Consider the following 13,331-nt stretch of genomic DNA (forward strand, 5'->3'; position numbering starts at 1 on the left):
TAGAAATTGAAGATATATTTTCAAAAAGTACACCCTAACTGCTGAGAAACTAAAGTCTTGGTTTGGTCCTGCTGATTAAAGGGCAACTCACCCCCAAAACTTATTTTCCTAATGAATGATATTATAGATGTGGTGAAGATGTTGGAAAGAAATCCTCTGCCTCATTGGATACCTCCTTCACTCTCCATGTTTGTATCCTTGTCATAGCTAGTTTCATTGCTGCCAATCACAGTCTAGACCATGCAGACCCATCAACCCTGAACTCCACCATAAGTAGCATATTTCAGGTTTTATATGTGGGAGGATGAACAGCTCTGGAAGGGTGTAAAATACACAATTATGTGTGAAAAAACAAACAAAAAACAAAGAATAAATATTTGATTTTTGCTGCTGTTATTCCTCTAAGTCTCCTCTGACCAGTTACATAATAACAAAGATCATTTGCTTCAATAGCAAAATGGCAAAACAATATTCAAGGAGCCCTTACTGAGCAACATATGTTGATTTCTGGCATGCAGTGATTCATATGTGTTGCTCTTTTAATATTTTCTTCCCATTTTCTAACTTCTTCATGTGGCGACAGCTTGAAACCTGCAATGATATTGTTTTCTTAGCTTGTTTGCAACAAAGTCTGAATTCAAAGTTAAATAGGAAAGCATGAAAGGCATGTTAGAAGCTTGCTTTAAAGTTGGTGGTGAGCAGATCAGCTAATCAGTAAGCTAAAACTCGTGTCTTTTATCACACTGACATTTAATTTGGAGGTGTCACAAAAATATTGATCATGCCTCCTTCAGTTACATTATCCTTGCTCTGCTTTGCATCGTGAGCTTATCCACCCCCTCATGGACTCACTTAGAAAGTGATGGGGACAGAAGGGCGGGGCCCTAATCTCCAGATAGAATCAGTTCCCCTGCCAATCGGACACGCTTAATGAGGAGGAAGTGATGGGTCTTCTGTGCCCCCACTCTCATTGTGTCCCGTCCTTCATAATTAACCACTGATCATCCTCCAGAGACAAATACAGGCGTAAAAATCTATGATCTGCCTCCATATTCCTCCACTTCCTGTTACTTAGTTACCAGTTGCTATCATTATCCTGGGCCGCATCTGTTTCCATGGCGACTGTGCCCATTCTGTCGTCTCCTGGCTACCTCTCTGCAGCATGGTCCCAGTGGCCTGCAGCCACCCTGGGTCTTGACCTGCAGCTTGGGCCCAGCCTCACGGACCCTCATGGCTGTCACTATGAGTTGATGTCCCGCTGCCAGAGCGCTCAAACGCAAACTTCTGGCTATGGTGGCCTGTGGTGGCTGACAGGATAGGGAGTCACAGTCATTAAATATGCATTCAGCATGTGTAAGAGAGGCCATATAAAAGAGAGGTGTCCTACCACAAGCAGGAAAAACAGAGGAAAACTGTTTTTCATCCATTAGGCTCATTGATTAAATTCCTTAATATACTCACACCTCATCAACTTCAAGGGGAGCTGCAAAAAACTAGTTATTATCGTCTTATGGATCACAGATAAATTAACTTTTTCCCCCCTTCATTATGTAAAATTTCACAGCTACAAAAATAGAATTATAACCTTGTATGATTCCTGTGCCTATAGTATATATTCTGTTTTAATGTTTATTTCAGTGAAAGTTCTTAAAATTCAAGGAAACATTGATTTCCTCCGGCAGTTTCTTAAAATTAAAACCGGCATTATTTTATTTTCAAATTCATCATCAAAACAATTTTAACAGATTTGTATTTATTTTTGAAATTATTTCTATTTATTTATTTTTTTACTCCAGATTTAGCATTTTCTTCTGGTATTCATTCATGTCAAACGAAATGAATGATCTAGGTAAATGTCCTGATTTATGTAAAGACTTATGCAGTCTGACAGGTTATAATAAAATAATATATTTTTTTTAAGCAATAATACTAATACTAAAGCAAATACAAACTGGGAGGTAAAATATATCAAAATATGCATCTTACAGATGTATTTTTTTAACCTTTATTGTAAAAGGTTTATTTCAAAATAAAAAACGCCATTTAATTTCTCCTTAGTATATCTGCACCAACATGTGACTATTTTACAGGAGGTCCTGGCACAAAAGAGCTGCATTTCACAGACTTTCCATCAGAGGGCGATATATATCAGTTTAGCCAGACTTTGGCTGATTTATGAACACCAGGCTGAGCAGGGTGAAGGCTACCCAGACTGAATCCCCAGCAGTCCCAATGGTCATAGATCTGTTTGTGCCTCAGCCTCTGTTCACTCTAAGGCCTCCCCTTCTGTGATCTCTCTGTTGTAGGAAAATACAAGTTGTATGCATATTTATTTTCCTTCTTTAGGGACTCATAGGGACTCCCTAAAGAGAAAATCACAAATGTAGTCGCACAATGTGCTTGAACCTTCAGAAATAAACTTTTCTATAAGTTATCAAACCCTGTTGCTCTCTATGCGTCCAAACTTGTGTGAGTTTCTTTAAAATGTGACATTTATTGGCTTCAGAAATGCTCTGGTCTCCAAGTTTGATAAAGCGTTTATTTGCTGATGAGCCTTTTCCCCATTTCTGAAGTTTCATGAAGAACTATAAAGATTTAATAACATCACTGAACACAATTTTTAAGCCGGAAGGAAACCTCACACTGTAGTGTAATGATGTCGTTGTTAAACAATGTTTCTATTTTTCTTTTTAAACAAAAAAATTATTTTCCTTAGTAGTTCATAATCTATAGTTTCACTCATTATCATTCTCTGTGCCTTCTTCTTGCCTTAACTTTGAGATTTACGAGGTTTTCCAGCATGCCTCATTGTAATGTGCTTTATCCCTCGCTGCCCGCATTTAATTACTATCATTTTTAATGAATAATGATTATTTTGATTTTAATACTGTTCATTTGGAAAAAACATATAAAGAAGGTGAGAAAAATTATGCAAACTTGGATATAACTCTATTCTGTAGCTGATGGAATATTACTTCCAATCCTTAACAAGTACTAAATATATATCAAAAAGTATTGGTTGTATACATATGCTACTTTGGCAGTGCGGTAGTTTAGGTAAATTAGCGTCAATACTAGTATTTAAGCAAAAGGTTAAAGTTTCCTTGTTTTTTTTAGCTTGAATACACTAATATGGCCTTTCCACATGTTTAAAATGTTTTTTTTAAATAGCTGTTTAATCTCTGAACCATTTGACTTTGTCTTAAGCCCCTTACCGACACTGATACAGCTTAAAGGAATAGTACACCCAAAACATGATTAGCCTTCATTTTCTACTCATTCCCATGCTGAACAACACTCTGGAGTACTTTTTTGATATCTCAAATGCATCTGGAGATCTGGGAGGCTTCTTGCTGTCTGCTGACATTCAAATAATGGAGGTCTATGGTGCCCGAGACAGAAAGGTCCATAAAAGTCCACAAAAAACGTGTCAATATTCCTCCATACTGCTCGTCCAATGTATTCCAAGTGTCCTGAGTGGGTAGCATCCAGAATTTACTCGAAACGAAGTCATTTAGAATGTTTTTAGAGCATAAACAGTAGTGTATAGGATTTCCTAAAAGCGCGCGCCTGCGAGTTTACGAGTCTACGGAAACCGCGGCAGACCAAACCAGATGAAAGTGCGCATTCAGCTCGGCAAAGAACTCATGCTCTTCCTCAACACTGAAGTCCTCAGATATTTTTCTTTTGTTGTTTCTTTCTTTGCACAAGTAAACAGCAAATTTCTTCTTCTACGCTTGCATTATCAAGAGCAGACGCTGAATGCGCACTTTCATCTGGTTTGGTCTGCCGCGGTTTCCGTAGACTCGTGAACGCGCTTTCAGGAAATCCTATACACTACTGTTTATGCTCTAAAAACATTCTAAATGACTTCGTTTCGAGTAAATTCTGGACGCTACCAACTCAGGACACTTGGAATACATTGGACGAGCAGTATGGAGGAATATTGACACGTTTTTTGTGGACTTTTATGGACCTTTCTGCCTCGGGCACCATAGACCTCCATTATTTGAATGTCAGCAGACAGCAAGAAGCCTCCCAGATCTCCAGATACATTTGAGATATCAAAAAAGTACTCCAGAGTGTTGTTCAGCATGGGGGTGAGTAGAAAATGAAGGCTAATCATGTTTTGGGTGTACTATTCCTTTAATCAAGACAAGAATCATCCATTTCAAGTAAAAATACTTTTTTTTTCAGTGCAGCTAAATAAATATTCCATGTTATCCATTTGTATTCTACTGGCAGTGAAATCGTTTCAGTTTAGGTTGGTTTTAACTAACAAAGATTTATCTAACATAAAGCAGCATCCTGAAATTTTATTTTAAAGGGATTCATTGCAAGGAAGGCATCATTACAAATGTCTGCAAGATGTTTTACATATAAGGTGGAGTGAAAGATTAAATATTTGAACATACCATGAGGTTCAGGCCAGAAAGCATGTGTCTTAGCAACAGAAAGAGATTTTCTGTTTATACCTCCAGCATCACATACTGAGATTCCCTTTGAATCCTTCGCTGTAAAGGATAAATTTCAAATAATTAGTCTGAGAAATACGGTAAAAAGCAAATAGGAAAATGTCAAAATAGTTATTTTTCTTTCAGTATTTATCACTGAGTATTGTAATATATAAAATCATATATGACAAAAATCAACATTTACTCTGTTTTGGTGAAAGTTGAATCTGTTTTAAAAATAATCTTAACATTTACATAAACCTAAGCAGTTTTTTTAAGCACTAAGCATTTGGTTGGAAAACTGTTTTAGTGTTAAATTACTAAAAGCAGCTCTGCAATAAAAAAAAAAAAAACAGATTAAAAGAACATTACTTTGGTAAAATTAAAACCAGTTTTCTCTACATACTAACATGAACAACAGAGTAACCTAAAGGTTTTACAAAAAAGGCGTCCCCTCAAATTTATAAAAATAACTGAGTCACCGAATACAAAATAAACAGTACAGAAGTAAAACAGAATCTCAAGAATGAGAAACAATATTAGATTATATTACACAGAATCTAATAAATATTCACAACATGCAATACACACAAGGACATATCTGCTTTTATTTAAAGACGTAAACATGTTTAAAAAATTCTTCTCTTTGTTTTAAATGAAGGCTCCTCTCCGGTAGAACCAACATCTATTTGTAATCCATAAGACTGAAAATAAATTTAAAGCTTACAGTTGGTGTGACTTAGGTTATCCTGAGCTATCTCTGTAGTTATGCTATTATAGACTTAGGGTGCTGGAGGACAAAGAGTTATTTTTCTTTACTCTACTACATTCTACTTCCATTCTCTACCCCTGCATTATTTGTTAGTTTAACTTCTAACTTCATCTTGTCTCTTCTTTTCCTCATCATAATAGCTTCATCTGGCCTGGAGCTTTGTTTAGTTGTGACTCCATTCTGGAGGAAAGCATCAGCTGGCCATCTGCCATCAACATCTTCAATCATGGATGATAGTGTTTGTCAGTGTTTAGTCCTGTATTGCTTCTAGACATCGCTACAGTATGAACTCAGCTTTTACTGTTAATGACTATATGTGCTCTCTTTCATCATGTTTTATATCAAAACAGCTCAGAGCTAATATGCTTATCTGTTTCTTTCCTGGACAAAGTCACCTGTGGACTTAGCTTAGCATTACCGTCTCTAACAAATAAGTGAATAAGCATTACAATTTATTTCTAGTGGGTTGTCTAAATAACTTTTTGTTTTAAGTCTATGAGGAAATTGCTGCTGAAGGAATCGGCCCCAGGTTAACCTCAACAGCTACTTTTTTAAATGTATTCCAAAAAAATGTAGAAATATCAAAGAGTTAAATAACATAAAAAAGTGTCAAAACCCCCTGAGAGATACATAAAAACGTCTTTAGCTGGTTGTGTTTTATTTTCAGTTTATTCTTGTGTAAAACTCAGTGGCAGGCTGTTTATTATCATTTCATTCAAAAGAGAAGACATTTCAGGAAATGCAGGTATGCAAATTGATGTCAGAATTAAATGTCAATGACGCAGAAGGTAATTGAAATGGTAATTTCTTTCAGCAACTAAATTAAAGGTGAAAGTCATATATTAATTAATACAAAAAGAGTGCTACGTTTCAATTGTTTATTTCTGTTAACCACATACAGTACTCCTCTTAAAGTTGTGATAACGCTAGTTTTTTATGCACCTTCTTCTCTCACCTGTTCTCCTTCCACTCAATTTTCCTTTTCATATGTTTAAACAAAATACTCTGTGATGTATTATATTTAATTTAATCAGAGAGACTAAATAATGTTTTATTAGTTCGAAATACAACAGACCAGTTAAACGGTTTGATATAACAAAGTTACATTAGGGCAACAACATTATTAATAATCGCGCTGTCAATAGTTCTATGTTGTATAAATATTTATGAGTTTTAATTTTTTTATTCAACTATCAGAATAAATGAACTTTTCAATAATACTATTCTACTTTTCTATTGAAACACATTACTTAGACACATTACCCACCTGAAAAAAGATAACTTATATAATATTAAGACTTGGTTAAGAACAAGTAGAAGTGGAAAAAGAAAAAAAGTAAGTGCAGTATTGAATTAATCAGTTGCTGTAACCAAAATGAATGAGTTTTAGGGGATTTCACCTCAGCTCTCTCCTGCTTTAAACGTCTACTTTGTAAAAAGAGGAGATATTTAAGCAGCATTGTAGCCAATTTCAACATTGAGAGAATATTTATGGATTAGTGCGTCTGTCTTCTTGAACCCCGGTCGGCTTTAGCAGAAGGCCGCTCACACTGAGCCTGGTTCTGCTGCAGGGTTTCTTCCTGTTAAAATGGAGCTTTTACTCTCCAATATCCCTGCATACATGCTCTGTGTGAGGGATTGCTGGAAGCAAATGTATACTGTTGCTACATGCTCATCAAGGAGGAGTGGATCCTGCACAGTCAGTAGCTATGTTACATGCACAAAATGTCACAGTGGGATTTAAATGTGCTCAGAATAGTAAAAAAAAAAAAAAATGTGATTGCGCTGTTTCTATGGACAAAAGTAATCTGAGTAAAATGGCTGACTGGGCTCATGTAAACATGTTGATTGGAAGGTTATGATAGCATTTAGGACAGAATACGTCACTTTCTGGGTGCAAAGGGGCGCTCCATTTACACACATGCTGATCAGATTCTCCGTTGCCACCCTTAACCCCACACTTCTCCCCGGGCGCCCCATGATGGCAGCCCACTGCTCCCCAAGGGGATGGGTTGAATACAGAGGTAAATTCCTCTAATCTGAGATCAATAAAGTTCAATCATTGGGGGAGTCACCATTCAATTTTCATTTGTTGTTACAAAAAGTCACTATTCAGTCACAAGTTCTTTTCATTGATTAGTTTGTGTTTGACGAGTTTTTATTTTTTTTATTTTTTTTTAAGTTAGTTGAAGTGTAGGAAGTTAAAACAAGCTTTAATTACACGATAAAACCGCATTTGGAAAACAAGGCATTTCTATTCTATTCTATTCTATTCTATTCTATTCTATTCTATTCTATTCTATTCTATTCTATTCTATTCTATTTTATTCTACTCTCATTGTTAAATCTGTTTTTTTTTCAACAACCCATCATGCAGAGCATACCAATCATGGATCTTGATAAAACTTTATTGACCCTAAGGTGAAATTAGTTTTGCAGCCAGTAAGAAACAAATGCAGAGGGAGTACATATTCAAGTACATTTTGTAAAAGAAAGAAAGAAAAAAAAGGTTTGAATTAAAAGATAATTTTACTAAGTAGCCTGAATCTCATCCTTTTGAATAAAAACAGATCATGACTTCTGAGAATTCACTGAATGGACTCAATGCATCAGGCTGAAATCGGAGAAACTTGTCTTTTCGTAAAGTGGCATAAGAGGACATATGATTTATTTACTGGATAAACAAAATTAAGTGACATGAACTTATTTTAGCCCAATAATTAGACTTTAGTCACTTCAGTCTTCTGTACAAAATTTGAGTTTTTTTTTTTTTTTTTTTTTTTCACAAAGGCAATCTATAAATACTGCAGATTTAAAAAGCCTGCAGCACTGTTGCTATGGAACAGAAGCCTGAGGAGGTTAAAACTAAAGCAGCACTTCTCCAGCCTATAGAACCACTTCAGGTTTCCTAGCTTGTGGTCTTGATTATGGCAAAGGTTGTGGGATTCTCTGTGTAATGCACTGAAAGAAAGTTCTCTGCACCCTTTTTGAAAAACTGTGACCTGTCCCAGAAGTTACAGTAAAGTTTTCACTCCTAAATTTTGACAGTCAATTTGAGTTTCGATCAGCTCCAAAATCAATCTACAATCTCATCACAAGTATTTACATATTTCAAGGATTAAAGAGCAAATGTACAACAGTTATTTAGCAGACTTGGTTACAGTAACTGTGTATTTACAGTAATGGCCAGCATAAAGGATTTATTGGACAGCAGTAGCATGGGATTCCAAACAATGCTGCTGCAGTCTTTACTGAATTCAGTGTCAACTCAATTTGACTGTATGATCTGGTTGAACTGTAAAGTGCCTTGAGATGACATGTGTTGTGAATTTGGCGCTATATAAATAAACTGAATTGAATTGAATTGAATCCAAAAAGTGGGTCTAATCTGACTAGGCTCCTGTGCAACAGCAAGGGGGATTAAGAGGGATATTATCTCTCTATTTTATTTTCATCAGAACTCTGGCTGCAGCATTTTGGATCAGCTGAAGGCTTTTAACTACAGTTTGTGGACTTCCTGATATTAGTAAGAATTACAATAGTCCAGCCTTGAACTAACACATATGTTGTTTAATTTTTTTCAAAAATTCTTACTTAATAGTCAGAACCTAATGGCACATTTTTTTAATTGGTCTTTCAGGAAAATAGTCATAACCAGATGTTTACGTTGACATTTTATATAGCTTTTCCCAAAAAAAAAATGGACAGAAAATAAAAACAAGGGAGATGAAGTTTGCACAAAAGCAATGTTGAATAAGTCAAACCTAGACTTGCTATATGACACTAGCCTGTCACAGACTCAGAGTGTAGGACCTAGAATTCAGGCAGACAGATCAGGGTGATTTCAAAACAAGCGTTTTATTAAACGTACACCAGGGGCTGCTTATCAGGTGGGGCAGGTTCACTGGATTCTCTGCCAAGATGGAGACTCAGGTTAGTGACTTCAAAACTAATGATAGTGAGCATGAGAGTCACCAACCTGGTTAAGTTCAGTCTAAGCCCAGCAGAAGGAGTGAAGTTTGGAGGACTTCACTCCTGTGCAACAGCAAGAAGGATTTCTCCATAGCTCGTGACAGAGCCACTTCCAGAGATCCAGGAGAGAAGTAGGGCAATGAAAAACAGAAGCCACAGCCACAGCATGTATAGGAGCAGAAGACTCCAGGGGGATAATCCAAGGCAGTAGGAACAGGTTTCCAGGCCAAAAGATCAGAAGTCCTAAGAGGCGCCGAAGGCATATCCAAGCCGGGTTCAGAAGACAGGTCCAGGTAACAGTCCGGAAATAGATCAGGCCCACAGTGTGGAACAGGGGGAACCAAAACTCAGAAGTCCTTGGGCAGCAACTACCGTAGTCAAGATCAGATAACCAGAAACTGACAAGGAGGCCAGAAAACTCTCTCACACGGCTCAGATAATCTGGCACCATTGGCTGGGAACAGGTAGCTTACATAGAAGCAGAAACAGGTGGATCTGATGAGAGACAATGAGCGCTGGGCGGAGCTAAGCAGATGGCCAAAAGTTTAATGGCAAATCCTCCCTCTTCAAGTTGGCAATCCAATGATGAACCCGGTGGTGGATTATGAATTTGAACGTTTAAATAACTAAACAACTAAATCCATGCACTTGGACATTGTCGCTTTAACAATAGCTCTCACGATTTTCAATGGTGAAGCCCTCTCGAAATATAAAATAATTGTTGTTGCTTGAGGGTTTGTATAATAGTTCCTATTGATTTTGCTTGTAAAGCGATTGGCGCTCAGCTTACCGCACCATGACATCACTGCTGAAAGATGTCTGGAGTGAGGCGTCCCACACTGATATTTTTATTTTTTCTGATTAACGCAAAATTCATGAAATCACTGCAAACATATTAGTCTTAGCTATACATAATGATCCATTGATTATTCCTTTCTTTTCGTTTAAAAGCTCTATGTGGAAAGCTCAGTATGGGAAATGACTAGTTCAAAGTCTGTGATGGAAACATTTTGTCATCCTGATCTCGCAAGCTTTCAAGGTTTCACTCGCAAATCAGTCTGGAGACTCTCCGTTAAAGAAAATATGGAGCCGTTCACCAAACAAACGTTCAATCAGCGTTGGCTTTGAGGCGGGTTGAGGTGTGACGCAACGAGAAGCACGACAGTTCAGTCTAAAGAACATGGCGGCTTCAGCCGATGAAACTAGCGTTAGCGTGGCTATCGAGGAAGTTTTACCGGAATTACAGAGTATTTCTTCACTGAAAGAAGAGCAAAACACTGCTCTGGAGGCTTTTCTCAGAGGAAAAGATGTTTTTGCTCTTCTCCCGACTGGTTTCGGCAAGAGTAGCCTGGCTTGTGGTTGTGTTTTCGTCATCGCTCTGTTAGTACATCATATGCTTTGTTGATTGGTTTATTTGGCCCGTCTATCACCAACATAGGCCAAACAGCTAACCAGTATTTTTGCCCCTTCCCAAAATTACTTCAACGGAAGGTTTCCAGATGGATATGCGGAGCAAATCCATCTGACGGAGTCAGGTTAGCAGAGAATGGGAGCAACTAAGAATCTCCCTTCAGTCTGTGTTTTACTTATTTTAACTGCACTGCTGTACTGTAGTTCTCTGTAAGCAGAGTTTATGTTTATGCTAGTTTTTAATCACAGCAGTATTTGTTGTAATCTAGTGATTTAAACGGAAGTAAAAATACAAATATGCAGTATTTTTATATGTCAATATAAATTGACACAAATAAGGTGCCAAGGTTTGACTAACGGTTGTAGGTAAAGCAATATTTGGACAGTGGTCATTGTTGCATGAATTTAAATGCTACTATTAAGTGATTTTTAATTGATAAATATAATTACATTTAATGAAGCAAAAAAGTGGAAACCCAAATAGGATTTTTAGGATAGGATAGGATAGGATAGGATCTTAAAATTTACTGACACACTACACAGAAATAAATAAAGGATAAAGCAAACATTTCCTGACGTTTAGAATTTCTGGCTGCTAATTTTTCCTACTGTTGGAGTTGAGAAAACCTTGGTTCACTACAGAGTGCTTTATCTATCCTTTTCATTCTTGTACATATGAATTACTCCTATAATAAAGTTATCCATGTTGAAAGGCCTTATTGTGCAGTTTTCAGAGATATCAAAAATCCAACAGTGCAGTTCTTTACGAGACATTCTCTGTGCTTTTATATAACAGGCTAAGAAGAGTTTGAAGTCAAACTACTGGAGTAAGTGATGGCAGATAGAATACACCCAGAACAGATCTTTAGTTTATCAGGAGGACAAATTGGAGACAAAAAACATTAGTTTTGCCAAAGAAAGTAACTGGAGAACCAAGTTAAAACCCCCATCATGCACTGGGACAACTTGCAATTCCAACACAAAAATCCCCAGGACCCCTTCATTGTAAAGCGTTACATTTACTCTGCCACTGGGCCACCTCCTTTATGGACCTACGTGCTAAAGGTCAAGGAAAACCTTGACCTTTATCTATCTCAAGTCTTTTAATACATTTTATTTTATTTTGACGCCTTCCTCAGGTTAAGCTCTTAAGAAATTATTTCTTTAAGATGGACTATTCATACCAAGAAGTTTAAATACTAAATAGCTCCTTTATGTGTGTCTTTAGTTTGTTTTGTTTAATAGGACTTTGCATTGCCTGTCTACTCTGTAATAGATCAAAAATTATTTCCAGGCTGTGATACGTTCAGGGTGTTTAAAACCTAAATTTAAATTCTGAATGATCTACTTGATTCAGCTAAATGTAAACACATGTGCCGGCCTCTTGGCTTTGAGCGCACAATTTCTTTTTCTTATGTTGGATCTCTTAGAATGATACAGTCCTTACTAAATGGCCCTCCAGGACAGAAAGAAATAGTTCACCTCAAGGGGGTTGGAGAAACCTCAGCAGGAGATTGTGAGCATAATTACGACATCTTTGGCTCATTAAGGGTGAGGAGGCGTGACCCTTTCTGGTCACAATGCTGACAGCTGAGGAACAGTGAAGGTAGCCCTGGGAGATTTTTTTTCCTTTGGGGGAAACTATAAAGGTAATCAGAGGTTTATTTTAATGCATGGCGAAAATATGATTCAAAACGCCCTAGCTGGGCCAAGTAGTTTGACAGGGAGAACTGAAATATTTTACGTTTTTGTGGTCCTGCACGGAGTTTAGATGATGAAGTCCAGTAGAAAACTCATTTAGCATTTTTTACTTCCAAGAAGTAAAGAAAGAAACACCCTTAATACATACAAAACAGACTTAATGATGATGATTATGTAGCAATAATTATTAAGTAAAAAGTACAAACCAAGACAAACTGTAGAACTAATGAACTACAAAAGCCTAGTTAAATGTTTTAACTCTAACCAAAGCCTGGTTGACTTTACTAGTCAACCAGGCTTTGGAAAACAAAGATGGAAAAACAAAGATGTTTACATCCATCAACCTGAAAAATGTTGTTTCCGAGGCTTTGAGACTCCAGAAAAAACACAGCAAGAACCATTGTTCACAAATGGAGAAGACAAGAAACTATGGAAAACTTATTGTCCAGGCAAATAAAACCACTAGAGTACATCCCCAGCTGATCCAAGGAAAGAACCCAAAAGATCCTAGACACTACAGCCCCCAATTGCCATATTTAAGCTTGTTTTTCAAAGTTAAAAAATAAGAAAAGAACTGAGGAAAAATGGCATTGTCACTTTGATGTCTTATAAAACCCTTATGCAGACAACTATGGACAACTAAGACATGTTTACATGGTTTATTGACAGCAAACATTTGAGTAGATATCTTTTTAGGGCTTTGAAGACTGATCCCGGTCGGCAATGAGCAAGGAAGTTATAATGTCAGCAGATGATGTTGAGTTTGAGAAGATATGCTGTTGAAGATTCTCAGTCATCCAGGTCAGAGTCATTCCAAAAAAAGTTAAAAACAATATGTCATGGTCTTGGTTCTGTTGTTCTTTACTTTGCTCCTTGTTTTCTAGTTTTATTGGTTTAATTCCAGTTTTGTTGTAATTTCTAGATTTATGTTCTCATGTTTTTCTGTTCTCTGTTGCCCTTGTGTGTGTGTTTCTTTCCCGTTGGCTCCCTCGTTGTCTCCTCTCACACCTGCTCCTTGTCAG

The sequence above is a fragment of the Cyprinodon variegatus genome, unplaced genomic scaffold (assembly GCF_000732505.1).
Source record: "Cyprinodon variegatus isolate N-32 unplaced genomic scaffold, C_variegatus-1.0 Scaffold309, whole genome shotgun sequence".
NCBI lineage: Eukaryota > Metazoa > Chordata > Actinopteri > Cyprinodontiformes > Cyprinodontidae > Cyprinodon > Cyprinodon variegatus.